Source organism: Colius striatus, chromosome W, assembly GCF_028858725.1.
Source record: "Colius striatus isolate bColStr4 chromosome W, bColStr4.1.hap1, whole genome shotgun sequence".
NCBI classification, from domain to species: Eukaryota; Metazoa; Chordata; class Aves; order Coliiformes; family Coliidae; genus Colius; species Colius striatus.
Window position 1 is genome coordinate 10,073,865 of NC_084789.1, and position 14,524 is coordinate 10,088,388.

Below are 14,524 nucleotides of genomic sequence, written 5' to 3' on the forward strand. Positions count from 1 at the left end.
AAAAAGTGATCGTGGAGGCGTCTAATTGGCTCAGCCCCGGAAGTGGGTCTGGCTCTGAGCTGGGGAGAGTTGCGAGCAACTTCTTACAGGAGCCATCTTTACAGCCCCTTCCCCCTTACCAGAAAAGGCTATCATGTCAAACCATGACACCATCCCAGTGCCCCATGGTGCCCCAGAGCCCCCATGCTGCCACGATGTCCTTCTCTGTGGTTACTAGGGCTTATTGCTGGAGACGGCAGTATGCAACCATGGGAGGGGGTCTAGAGCCCTCCCTGCTCCTTTGCTGCAGCCCTGCCTGTGCCACAGCTCCCCCAGGGCACCCACACACCCCCTAGTGCTCATCTGATGCTGGTCTGTATGATGTATACACATTGTTGGAATCCTGCCTGCCATGCAGCCATGGTAATATCCTCCTGAATTTATCCAGCTACCCTACCCACTGCTGTTATCTCCATCCCTGGTGTGACTATCAATCCCAGCCACTAAGGCATTTCTCTGTTTCCTAAGTAAAGCTTTTGTGTTAAAAAAAAAGCACTGGAGGAGCTTTAAAATTCAGTGTCCAACCCATAAAGCACTATCAGAGACAAGTGGACCTTCTGTTTGCATTCATTTAGAGCTTTCTCTAGAAATTGCCTATTTAATTACTATTTCTTGTGCCTGTTTAAATAAATGACCATACTTCTTATTGCTGTTGAAAGTTCCATTTTTGGCTGTTTTAAGTCATTTGCTTAGAAAGTAAAGGGAACATTTTAGCAGCAAAGGCGGCACTGACAATCAGCACGAGCAGGAATAATTCAACTTTCTTTGTAAAGAAGGTGCAGGATCAAACTGTCCCCATGTGCAAGAAGATGAGTCAGAGGGGCAGGAGATCATCCTGACTGAACAGGGAGCTTCTGCTGGAGCTCAGGAGGAAAAAGAGAATTTATGATCTTTGGAAGAAGGGTCAGGCAACTCAGAAGGACTACAAGGATGTTGTCAGGTCATGCAGGGAGACAATTAGAAGGACCAAGGCACAATTAGAACTTAAGCAGGCTGCTACTTTAAAAGACAATAAGAAAAGTTTCTATAAGTATATCAGTAACAAAAGGAGGGCTAAAGGGAATCTTTACCCTTTAATGGACACAGGGGGAAGCATAGTGACCAAGGGTGAGGAAAAGGCTGAGGTACTTAATGCCTTCTTTGCCTCAGTCTTCAATACTAAAACCAGCTGTTCTCTGGACACCTGGCCCCCTGATCCAGAAGACAGGGGCAGGGGACAGAATGAAGCCACCTTAGTCCAAAGGGGAAATGGTGTGTGATCTGTTGCTCCACCTCAACTCACACAAGTCCATGGGGCCGGACAGAATCCACTCGAGGGTGCTGAGGGAGCTGGCAGAAGTGCTCGTCAAGCCACTTCCCATCATCTACCAGCAGTCCTGGCTCACCAGGGAGGTCCCAGTAGACTGGAGGTTGACAAATGTGACCCCCATCTACATGAAGGTCAGGAATGAGGATCCTGAGAACTACAGGCCTGTCAGCCTGACCTCGGTTCCAGGGAAGGTTATGAAGCAGATCATCTACAGTGCCATCCTGTGGCACATACAGGACAACCAAAGGTTGAGGCCCAGACAACATGACTTTATGAAAGACGGGTCCTGCTTGACTAACCTGATCTTCTTCTATGACAGGGTGACTCACATAGTGGATGAGGGAAAGGCTGTGGATGTGGTCTTCCTGGACTTTAGTAAGGCCTTTGACACAGTCTCCCACAGCATCCTCCTGGAGAAACTGGCTGCCTGTGGGTTTGATGGACCTACTCTGAGATGGGTGGAAAACTGGCTGGATGTCCAGGCCTAGAGAGAGGTGGTGAATGGAGTTTAATCCAGTTGGTGGCCAGTCACCAGTGGTGTTCCCCAGGGCTCAGTGTTGGGGCCTGTTTTGTTTAACATCTTTATCAATTATCTGTATGAGTGGATCGAGTGCAGTCTCAGTAAGTTTGCTGATGACACCAAGCCAGGAGGGTACGTAGATCTACTTGGGGTCAGGAGGCTTTTCAGAGGGACATGGACAAGCTGGAGTGATGGGCTGAGGCCAATTGTATGAGGTTCAACATGGCCAAGGGCTGGGTCTTGCACTTGGGCTACAACCACCCCATGCAGCTCTACAGGCTTGGGGCAGAGTGGCTGGAAAGCTGTCCTGCATAAAAGGATCTGGGAGTGTTAATCCATAGATGGCTGAACATGAGCCAGCAGTGTGCATAGGTGGCCAAGAAGGCCAATGGCAACCTGGCTTGTATCAGAAATAGTGAGACCAGCAGGACCAGGGAAATGATTGTCCCCTTGTACTTGGTGCTGGTGAGGCCGCACCTTGAATACTGTGTTCAGTTCTGGGCCCCTTAATTCAGGAAGGACATTGAGGTGCTGGAGCATGTCCAGAGACAGGCAACGAAGCTGGGGAAGGGTCTGGAGAACAAGTCTTAGGAGGAGCGACTGAGGGAGCTGGGGATGTTTAGTCTAGAGAAGAGGAGGCTGAGAAGAGATATGATCACTGTGTACAACTACCTGAAATGGGGTTGTGGCGAGGTGGGGGTCAGTCTCTCCAGTAATGAATGATAGGACAAGATGAAATGGGCTCAAGGGAGGTTTAGTTTGGAGATTAGGAAGAACTTTTTCACAGAGAGAGTTAGTAAGCATTGGATCGGGCTTTCCAGGGAGGTGGTGGAGCCACCATCCCTAGAGATATTCAAAAGACACATAGATGAGGTGGTGAGGGATATGTTTTAGTTTACTGATGGGCTTTACAGTGTTAGGTTAGTGGTTGGATGATGATCTTAAAGGTATTTTCCAATTTAAATGATTCTATAATTCTATATTTGTTGTCAGATATGGCACAGGGTACAATAGTTATATGTTACAGAGTAAATTTAGAGTCAGAGTAACCATGCAATGACAAAGACTTTTACCTCTAAAACATTATTCTGGTGTGTATTTGACTTTTAATTTGTTAAGCCTTTAAAAATCGTATGTGTGTGGCTTGCCAGAGCACACCCAGCTGCCAGTATTCAAGGTCCTGCCTTACATTGAGACTCTACATCCCAGCTGAAATCAAATGCAGCTCTTTGGAGATGGGGACTGTGCCTATCCTTCTCCTTTAAGGGGTTTAATACACTTGCTAGATCCTTTCTCCGGTGTTGCAGAGTGGCCAGGACAAGAGTGGCCATTGCTGTGGCTGCCGCTATGCCTGGAAGGGCTGGGGACAGTCCAGGGGCTTGGTGCTTCTGTCTGCTCTCATCTGTCTCTCTCCTGTGGGATGGCTCTGCTCCCTAGCCCTGAAGGTTGACTCCACAACCTCCCTGGGCAGCCTGTTCCAGTGTTCCGTCACTCTCACAGTAAAATAGTTTTTTCTTATATTTAAATGGAACTTTTGGTGTTCTAGCTTCATCCCATTATCCCGTGTCCTGTTGCTAGCTACAGTAGAAAAAAGGGATGCCCCACCATCCTGACACCCACCATTTAGATATTTGTAAATATTAATAATATCCCCCCTCTTCTCCAGACTAAACAGCCCCAGTTCCCGCAGCCTTTCCTCGTATGAAAGATGTTCCATTCCCCTGATCATCTTGGTGGCCCTGCGCTGGACTCTCTCCAGCTCTTCCCTGTCCCTCTTGAGCTGAGGAGCCCAGAACTGGACACAGTACTGCAGATGAGGCCTCACCAGGGCAGAGTAGAGGGGGAGAAGAACCTCCCTCGACCTGCTGGCCACACTCTTCTTGATGCATCCCAGGATGCCATTGGCCTTCTTGGCCACAAGGGCACATTGCTGGTTCATGTTTAGCTTATTATCAATCAGGACTCCCAGGTGTCTCTCTGCAGAGCTGCTCTCCAGCAGTTCGACCCCCAGCCTGTACTGGTGCATGGGATTGTTCCTTCCCAGATGCAGGACTCTGCACTTGTCCTTGTTGAACCTCAGGAGGTTCCTCTCTGCCCAACTCTCAAGTCGGTTGAGATCCTGCTAAATGGCAGCACAGCCTTCTGGGGAATCAGTCAGTCCTCCCAGTTTGGTGTCATCAGGGAACTTACTGAGGGTACACTCTGTCCCCTCATCCGGGTTGTTGATGAAAATGTTGAACAAGACTGGCCCCAGAACCGATCCCTGTGGAACTCCACTGGCCACAGGCCTCCAACTCGACTCTATGCCATTCTGCGTCACCACACTCTGGGCACAGTCATTCAGCCAGCTCTCAATCCACCTCACTGTCCACTCATCCAAGCCACACTGCCTGAGCTTTCTGATGAGGATGTTATGGGAGACAGTGTCAAAAACCTTGCTGAAGTCAAGGCAGATGACATCCACCGATCTCCCCTCCTCTAGCCAGCTGGTTATGCACTCATAGAAGGCTATCAGGTTGGTCAAACAGGATTTCCCCTTGGTGGAGCCGTGTTGACTCCCCCTGATAACCATCTTTTCCTTCATATCTTTAGTGAGGACATTCAGGATGAGTTGTTCCATCACCTTTCCAGGGATGGAGGTGAGGCTGATCGGCCTGTAGTTTCCTGGGTCGTCATTTCTGTCCTTTTTGAAGACTGGAGTGACACTGTTCTTTCTCCAGTCATCAGGCACCTCGCCTTTCCTTCATGCTTCTTCAAAAATTATGGAGAGAGGCTTAGCAACCACATCAGCCATTTCCCTCAGCAGTCTAGGATGCATCCCATCAGGACCCATTGACTTATGTGCCTTAAGCTTGCCCAACAAGTCTTTAACCTCTTCCTCTTCCACCCAGGGCAAGTCTTCTGCTGTCCTGGCCATCCTACTCTCCTTGCTGGACTGGGCTTCTCAAGGGTCAGCCTTGGCCGTAAAGACTGAAGCAAAGAAGGCATTCAGTACTTCAGCCTTCTCTATATCCTCAGACACCAGGGCACCTTCTGTGTTTAGTAGCGAGCCCACATTCCCCCTCGTCTTCCTTCTGCTGCTGATGTACTTGAAAAATGCCTTATTACTGTCCTTAACTTCCCTGGCTTAATTTCATTCTAGACGGGCTCTAGCCTTCCTAGTTGCACCCCTGCATGCTCTGGCAACATTCCTATACTCTTCCCAAGAAGTCAGCCCCTGTTTCCACCTCTCATAGATGGCTGCTTTCTGCCTGAGTTGTCCCAGCAGATCCTTGCTCATCTATGGAGGCCTCCTACCTCCTTTACCTCCTTTCTTGCGCATTGGGACACACTGATTTTGGGCTTGGAGGAAGTGGTGCTTGAAGACTGACCAGCTCTCTTGGGCACTTCTACCTTCTAGAATCTTTTCCCATGAGATCCGTCCAAGCAGGTCTTTGAAGAGGCCAAAGTCGGCTCGCCTGAAATCCAGGGTCACGGTCTTGCTTTGTGTCCTGCCTCTTCCCCACAGGATCTTGAACTCTATCATCTCATGGTCGCTGCAGTTGAGGTTGCCTCCAACCTTCACATCCCCAACCAGACCCTCCTTATTTGTCAATAGCAGATGCAGCAGCACACCCCTCCTCATTGTTTCCTCGATCACCTTTGATGGGAAGTTGTCATCAACAATCTGTAGGAACCTCCTGGATTGCGTGTGCTCAGCTGTGTGGCTTTCCCAGAAAATATCAGGGAGGTTGAAGTCCCCCGTGAGGACCAGGGATTGTGATCATGAGGCAGCTCTCAACTGTTTATAGAAAGTCTCATCCACTTCCTCCTCCTGATCAGGTGGCCTGTAGCAAACTCCTACAACAATATCACCTGCCTTGCCCTGCCCATTAATTTTTACCCATAAGCACTGAACCTGCCCCTCATCCCCACCCAGGCACAGTTCGGTACACATTAATTGCTCCCTTATATAGAGAGCAACTCCACCTCCTCGCCTTTTCAATCTGTCCTTCCTAAACAATACACAGCCCTCAATGGCTGTGCTCCAGTCAAAAATGTAGCACAAAGGATGATATTAGCAATCCATCCTTCAGTCAGGGTTTTATATGGAGGTCCATCATGGAAGGACCCAAGCGTGGGATGACTATGGACTCTGTTAATGCAGGTGCCTGTGCAACCTCAATAATCCATTTTCAGCAGTGCAGGAGACACAGCTGTGGCACGCAGGCTTTCCCCAGGGAGCACTGGGAACATGGTGGGACACTCCACTCTGCTCCACTCCACTCCAGCCAGGTAGCACCATGAGACCTGGAGGTTTTCCACCTGTGGGTGCAGAGGTCCCTCCTGATGTGAGCAGCAGGTGTAGGCTGTGGGTGGCCACCCTAGTAGGGCAGTAGCCAGTGTTCCCAATAGCATGGCAAGTCCTTGCTGGGGGATCCTGGGAGTTCATGTGCCTGCAGAAAGGAGGATGCATACACACCAGGCTGCAGCGAGACTTCTGTGATTTTAACAAGAATTCTTTGATTCTATTATTCTCCAACCACAAGCATCCACATTTGCAAGTCCTCCTACACAAAAGGCCGCAGCCTAGTTGGTCTCACTACATCTAAGAGTTACTCAGCACATCCCAAATTCACTTTTCCACCCTTTTTCATATGAGAATTCCCTTTTGTCCACTAGAAACAGTAAGACATGTTCCTAACAGAGCTGTTCCCAGCTATTTCCAGACTTAATGCTTCTCGAGGGGGCTGCTGGGGGACAGGGGAGCCCTGGCAGGAGCATGACCTGAAGCAGATGTTCCTTGGGGGGATGTGGGCTCCCCATGGTTCCCAGGGCTGTCTCCTGGCCCCACTTCTGGGGCTCCTACTGAACGACAAGGGATGAGCTCTCCCTTGCAGAACAGTTATAAATTCCCAGTTTTGCAGGTTTCAGGCTTATTGCCTTTCCTCACAATGTCTCTCTGTAAATGATGCTTTTCACAGATGATTGATAGAGCCACTCCTCCAGAGCATAAATCCTCAACAGCCCAAACTACTGCCACAACCTGTTAAACAGCTTGGCTTCCCAGATGACCCAGAGTTCAACTCCTCTGCATGACGCAGTGCTCTGATGGCAATTTCTCATCAATTACCCTCCCTGCCACAGCCTCTGCTTTGGGAACCACTCTGGTTTGAGCCCCAGCTGACAAATAAATTTCCCTCCAAGGGTTCTCCATCTCTACCTCTGGTTACCGAACCACAGAATGGTAGGGGTTGGAAGGGAACTCTACAGATAATCTAGTTCAACCTCCCTGCAAAAGCAGATTCGCCTTGATCAGGTCGCACAGGAAAGCATCCAGGTGGATTTTGAAAACCTCCAGGGAAGGAGACTCCACATCCTCCCTGGGCAGCCCATGCCAGTGCTCTATCCCTCTTACAGTAAAATAGTTTTTCCATATGTTTAGGTGGAATTTTTTGTGTTCCAGCTTTTGTCTATTATCCCTCGTCCTGTCACTGGACACTACAGAAAAAAGTGCCCCCCCATCCTCTCAAAATACACTTTTTAAATACTTGTGTTAATGAGGTCCTCCCTCAGTCTCCTCCTCTCTAGGCTGATGCGGTGGTTTAGCCCGATATCCACCCAGTCATAAAATCACTCCCCATCCTAAACTGGACAAGGAGAGAGAGAGAAATATAACAAACAGCTTGTGAGTTAGATAAGTACAGAGAGATCACTCAGCAATTAGCGTCATGGGAAAAAGAGACTCAACTTAGGGAGAAAAAAGATTTGATTTATTAAAGAAACAATAAGAGCAGGGAGATGAGAAATAAAACTGTCTTAAAAACACCTCCTCCCACCCCTCCTCTTCCTGGGACTCCCCTTCCTTCCCCATCAGCGGCGCAGGGGAAGGGAGATAGGGGTTGCGGTCAGTTCACTTTGCCGATGCTTCTTCTCAGGGGAGGCCTCCTCACACTTCTCACTGCTACACTGTGGAGTCCCTCCCCACAAGAGACAGTCCCTCACGAACTTGTCCAGCATGGGTTCTTCCCATGGGCTGCAGCTCCTCACGAACTGCTCCAGCATGGGTCATCCACCAGGAGAATAGTCCTTCAGGGACAGACTGCTCCAGCCTGGGTCCTTCATGACATCACAAGTCCTGACAGCAAACCTGATCCGATGTGGGCATCTCCCCCATGAAGTCCTAGATTCTGCCAGGAACTTGCTCCAGGATGAACTTCTTACGGAGTCATGGCCTCTTTCAGGCATCCACCCGCTCCGGCGTGGGCTCCTCCACGGGCTGCGAGTGTGTCTCTGCTTCCTGGTGGTCCTCCATGGACTGCAGGGGGACAATCCGCTTCACCATGGTACTCATCACATATCACAGGGGAACTGGTACATGTACACTGCTTTGTTGTCATTTCCACACCTTGGGTGCTTCTTCTCAGAATTCAATAATAATAATGACACTCAATTAATGGGCAAAACAGAGAGGCATAATTTCTCCCAGTCCTTCACCTTCCATTACTCCTTCAAATTAACTGCAATAGCTTTTGAAGATTCCAAATATGCTTGGGATGTTCCAGCCATTGTGGTGTTATTGATCTGTCTCCTGGATAGGGTGTTTGTCTTGATTAGGATTGCAAATTTTGGTTTTCAGTGTGTTATGAGATTGGGTAGCTATGGGGGGAATGGCATACGGGAGAATATGGGTAAGTATTTGAAGAACTTTTTACTTGTAATTATCAGGAACCTCACCCTAGCAATAACTATGGCTACTCAAACCCAGACAACTGACATTGTTGCTGTTCTGACTCAAGCAGCAGACATTGCTGCTAAATCCGAGAATCAACCTGTGCCAGTATCAGTTGCCCCTGTACAGAAAAAGAAATACACAAAAAAATCAGTTCCCCTTAGGGATGAAGATGAACCAGGGTCAGAGCCAGAGATAATCACGTGGTCCCTGTCAGTAGTTGCTGAAAAGGCAGTGGCAAAGCTCGTTAAATGGGCTAGGGAGCAGGGTTTCTTTAAAGAACCTTCGCTGCTTTTTATGACAGATGAATGGCACCCGGTCAGGAATGAAATGTGGGATCATATAATCTCGGGGAAAGATAAGGATTGCCGTTCTCTCAGGGATACGTGGCAGACAGTTATAAATGCCTTAAAACAGATCAGAACAGAATCACAGGTTACAAAGTTTGCTATGCAGGCACTATCTGGGTCTGATCAGACTGATATGGGTGAACAGGCAGTGCGGCCAAAAACTAGTTGGCTTTCCAGAGAAGGTTTCCAATTTCTCGCCACCCCCCCTCCGTGCAGCCGGCCCTGGTTCTCCCTCCGGAGATGATCCCACTTCCAGATAATGATAGTGAGTCAGAATTAGAGAAAAACGTTTCCAAAATTATTAAGCAAGTTAGAGAATCGTTGCAAACTTTGGAGCAACGCATGGAGGCATCTGTATCAAATGTTGAAAAATCCTTACCGAAAAATTCATCTGAAAGATCCATTCAACAAATGTTAATAGAGATGGGTCAAAACCATTCCTCTGCAGAGCTGCCTGCCCCCCCACTGGAGACAATGTAATCTGAAGCCCTGAGATCAGACTCTTTTAAACGGTGGTTGGGGATAATTCGCGACGCGATAGTCGAGGGAGATTGGCACCCGGCAGGAGTAATAGCATGCCTGGTGGTGCAAGGGACTGCCGGACCACACTATGAGCAGCATGAGTGGAAAGTTTTGCATCAAGTAAAAGAGACAATTCAAAAGAATGGGTTAAGATCTGAGGCTGCTCAGGCTGCTTTAGACTGGATTTACATTGTTGATCTGAACTCTCCTAAAGACTGTCAAACCCTGGTCCCAGATGAAAACCATCGTTTACTAGCATTAAACAGGGCCTAACGGAGAATTATGCTCATTTTATTAACTGGCTTTCTGAAGCCATTGGCGCCCAAGGGGATATTGGAGGAAGCAGCAAAACAGACTATGTTTAAAATGCCGGCCTTCGAAAATGCCAATCCTAAAGCAAGGCAAATATCAGCAACTTTGTCTAGATCTGCCGAACTTGTGGCTATGATAGAAATGATGGACTGAGCAACACAGAATCAACAAGGGAAAATATTAGCCTCAAAGTTTGCAGCAGCCATGCACCCATCTACTGATCTCCTTGTCGCAGCCATCCAAAAATTAGACAGACCAACATACCAAAGAAGACAAGACAATAATTTGGCCCTGATTCCCTCCAGATTCTGTTATTGTTGCGGAGGAAAAGGACATTTTAAAAGAGCATGCACAGTAGCAGTTTGGTGTGATCGTTGCCAGAAGGATAATCATGATGGCATCATTTGCAGAATGGGAAAAAAACGAAAGTAGAGCACGAGAATCCGCCGCGCTCAGATACGAATTGTGGCCCTCATTTCATCCAGCTACTACAGCCTCCAGCTCCCAGATCCCGTTTCAACCGACAGCTACAGTTCCCAGCTAACAGAGGGAGTTTGGGAATCGAGCTGGCAACAACAATAGATGTCACACTCACTGATAACCGAGTGGTAAAAATACGAACAGGGGTTAACGGACCTATAACTGAGAGTAAAGACTTGATAGGTGCATTACTGTTGGGAAGATCATCTGCTGGGACTGCGGGATTGATTGTATTACCGGGGGTTATCGATGCTGATTTTACTGGTAAAATAATGATTACAGCATATACTATTGCTCCCCCACTAGTTATACCTAAAGGAACCACAACTTCTATTTAGTATATCGGAGTGGCGAGAAATTGGAAACCTTCTCTGGGAAGCCACTATTAGTGGCGATAAGGACAATAGTAAGATCAGTAAAGATCTAGGTCTCGTTTGGAGACACGTGATAAATACTTTAAAAGAAATGCAAGCAGAACAGCGTGTGGCCATGGCTGCAGCCCAGGCGTTGGCCGTTGCGCCGAGGCCTAAGGAGACAGATAGGGGAGCGGACAAGCTCCTGCAGGAAGTATTAAAGAAATTGGAGCGACAAGAGACCATCGAGACACAGCCCGTCGCCGCTGACAGCCAGCCCGGTGCGCAGTCCGTCGCCGCTGACAGCCAGCCCGGTGCGCAGCCAGTCGCTGAGCGGGGCGTGCTGCGAGGAAAAAAAAAAAAAAAAAAAAAAAAAAAATTCTCCTCTACACAAGAGTTTTTACAAAGTCAAGGAGGCGAAAAGGCCCCGGAGCAGAGCCCCCGCGGGAGGGCTGCTTCTCAGTCGAGCCCCGCCCGCCGGGTTACCCCTGGGACGAGTTGCAGAAGAAGCGGACGGGGAATGCCGAGCGGGTGGAGTCGGGCGGGGGTGCAGCGCAGGGTGATCAGAGGGGGAGGGCACCATCGGGCACGCGAGGGGAGACAAAGAAAAAGAAAACACAGGAGAGAGTAATACCGACTGCGCCACCGGCGCCGGGGACGGCACGGAGTGAGCCAGACGCCCCCCGCCCCTTCCATCCGCAGCCGCCGGCGCGCAGCCGCTTCCCGCGCCCGTTCAGTGTCTCCGGAGTGCCCCCCCACCCCGCGCGCCGACACCGCCGGCCCCAGCCATCACGGACCGCTGGGCTCATCCTTTCCATCCTCAATCCGTTGCCTCAACGAGTGTAAAAACTGTTGGTCGTGATGTTATGCATTTTGCTGTAGATGTGATGATGAATAGTGGTTTTCTTACAGTGGAAACTTTCTAAGGTGTTTTAGGTGTCAGGAATGGAACTTGAAAGAACAGAACATTTTGGCATTGAGCAGTCAGTGACACAGTAAAAAAAAAAAAAAAAGAAAAAAGGGTGAAAAAGGTTTATAAAAAGTGGTTTGTGTTTTAGAGTCATTGATGAAGGATTGTTTTATTTGATCAGGAGTAAAAAAAGTAAAAAACTGATTTTGTCATACTGTTGATGCTTCAAATGATTGTGGTAAATGGTTTTAGACAATTGCAACAACTATCACCTGAATTCTGTACTATTGTATAAATATCAGTGTGTATTACTAATAAACTAGCACTGACTCTACCTCCATGAGGATACATCTGACTCCGGAAAGCTCCCGCGCATCAGCCTCCTACTCCGTCAACAGGGGTCTCTAAATTCTCTAAAGGCCAGCTTTCCATTCAATAGGATAACGGAACAGTGGTTACATCTGCTCCTGTATCCAGTAGCGCATTGTACCCAACCATTTGTTCACTGTTTGAATGTTGTAATACAACCGTCTGAGTGGGCTTTGCCTGCGTAAGTGACATTGTAAGTCTTACCTCAGGTACACCAGTGGATCCAAAACCACCATCACGACGCTCTCGAACACCTATGAGTGGCCATGAAGGGAATTAACTGAGCTATCCTAGTTCCTTTAGATATATAAACTGGTGGCTGCCATACTTTAACCATTATTCCAATGTTTCCTTGATAATCAGCATTGATTACACCAGGGAGCACGAAAATCCCTTGTCGAGAGGCCGATGACCATCCTAAAAGCAGAGCACTTAAGCCGTAACCCAGGGGTCCATGAGCATTGGATGGGATAACTGTTATGTCTGTATTGTTGATAGCTACATCTATTGTTTCCAAATCCACTCCTGTGTTTCCTTTAGTGGCTGATCTGAGGCTATCCAGGCAGCCACTGGCAACAAAGGGTTTTTTTGTGTCATCACGTCTGCCCTTTTTGCGCTGTAAATCCGCTTCCCTTAGGCATTATGTGTCTGGCCACTCGAGAACGGTACTCAGTGGCTCTATGTCCACATTTACCACATTTGTAACAATTGCCATTAAATCTGCCGTTGGATCCCAATGGTCTGATGGAACTGTTTGTCCATACCACTGGTCTGGATTGACATTGTTTTCTCACATGTCTCATTTTTCCGTAATTGAAGCATTTTGATCCCTTATGTCCTCTGCCTTGTTGAACTAATGGTTTTAATGCCATTGCCGTAGCTTCAATCAGATGTGCTGCTTTGTATTTTGATGATCCTACTTGAGAGCAGGCCTCTATCATATCTACTAAGGTTGCGGTGCGCAGGAGAGTCTGCAGGATCGTTTTACAATCAAGGTTAGCATTAGTGACTGCTAAGTACAGTGCCAATTCAGATTTTACTTCAACTGACATACCTGGTATGCGATCCAGTGCTGCTCTTAAACGGTCCAAGAACATCATAAAGCGTTCATTGGACTTTTGTATGATGGTAGTATACGGGGAAACTGTCACCCCCATGTCAGGGATGGCCTTAAATGCCTGCCGAGCCAATGTTTGTGTTTGTTGTAAAATGGCCTCATGTAGACGAGCCTGAACTTGGGGGTCAGCAAATTGTCCTTTGCCCACCATCATGTTGGCTGTGACAGCCTGTCGTGGATCCCCCTGATGTAACTCTAGATTTTCTACTACTACTACCTCCACTCTTTTCTCCCATTCAGACTCCAATAGTAATACCTGAGTGGGCTTCAAGAAGGTTTCCGCTACCTTCCAGCGGTCAAATAGGGTCATTAATCCACCGGAGAAGATAAGGTCTAATAATGTTTGAACGTATGGGTTGGTCAAACCATATTGCATCACCGCCTTTTACCCTTCTCTGACCAATTTCCAATCCAAAGGCACCCACTGTCGTTGTGCAGGGTTGTTACCTACTGGTATCACTGGGAAGGCTTGCAGAATAAATTCACCTTCTATTACCACGTAGTAAATAAGACCTCGCCACTTTAATTGTCATTAAATCTGCTGTTGGACCCCGATGATCTGATGGAGCTGTTTGTCCATACCAATGATCTGGATGGACATTGATTTTTCACCTCCCATTTTTTCGCAATTGAAGCATTTTCACCTCTGATTTCCTTTGTCCAGTCAAACTAATGGTTTCAATGCTGTTGCCATAGCTTCAGCTAGATGTGTCGATGACGCTACTTGAGAGCAGGCTTCTATCATGTCAACCAAAGTTGCCGTCCATGGGAGAGTCTGCAGGATCTTCTTACAATCATGGTTAGCGTTAGCAACTGCCAAGCGCAATCCCATTTCCGCTTTTACTTCGGCCGACATATTTGGTATATGATCCAGAGCTGCTCTTAAATGGTCTAAGAAAGTCATAAAAAGTTAATTGGGCTTTTGTATGATGGTTGTGTACAGGGGAACGGGCACCTCCATGTCAGAGACAGTCTTAAACGCTTGACGAGTCAGTGCCTGTGTTTGTTGTAAAATAGCTTCATGCAGCCAGGCTTGTACCTGAGGGTCAGCAAACGGTCCTTTTCCTAACATCATATCCACTGTGACGACTCATCACGACCCTGCTGTAAATCCATATTTTCTACTATTGCCACATCTACTCTTTTTTTCCCCATTCAGACTCCCATAGTAATACCTGAGTGGGCTTCAAGAAGATTTCTGCTAGCTTCCAGCAGTCAAATGGAGTCATTAATCCCCTGGTGAAAATATGATCTAATAATGTTTAAACGTATATGTTGGTCACACCATATTGCATCGCAGCTTTCTGGCCTTCCCTTACCAACTTAAAATCCAAAGGTGTCCATTGTCATCATGCAAGATTGTTACGTACTGTTATTACTGGAAAGACTTGCAGAATGAATTCTCCTTCAATTACTGCATCACGTATCAGGCCTGTCCATTTCTTAGCCAGATCATAGTCATCCAGCCAGGAGTCTCTGACCACCTGGGGGGGTTTGTTGTAGTGGTGCAAGCAATATTGATTCAAAGATG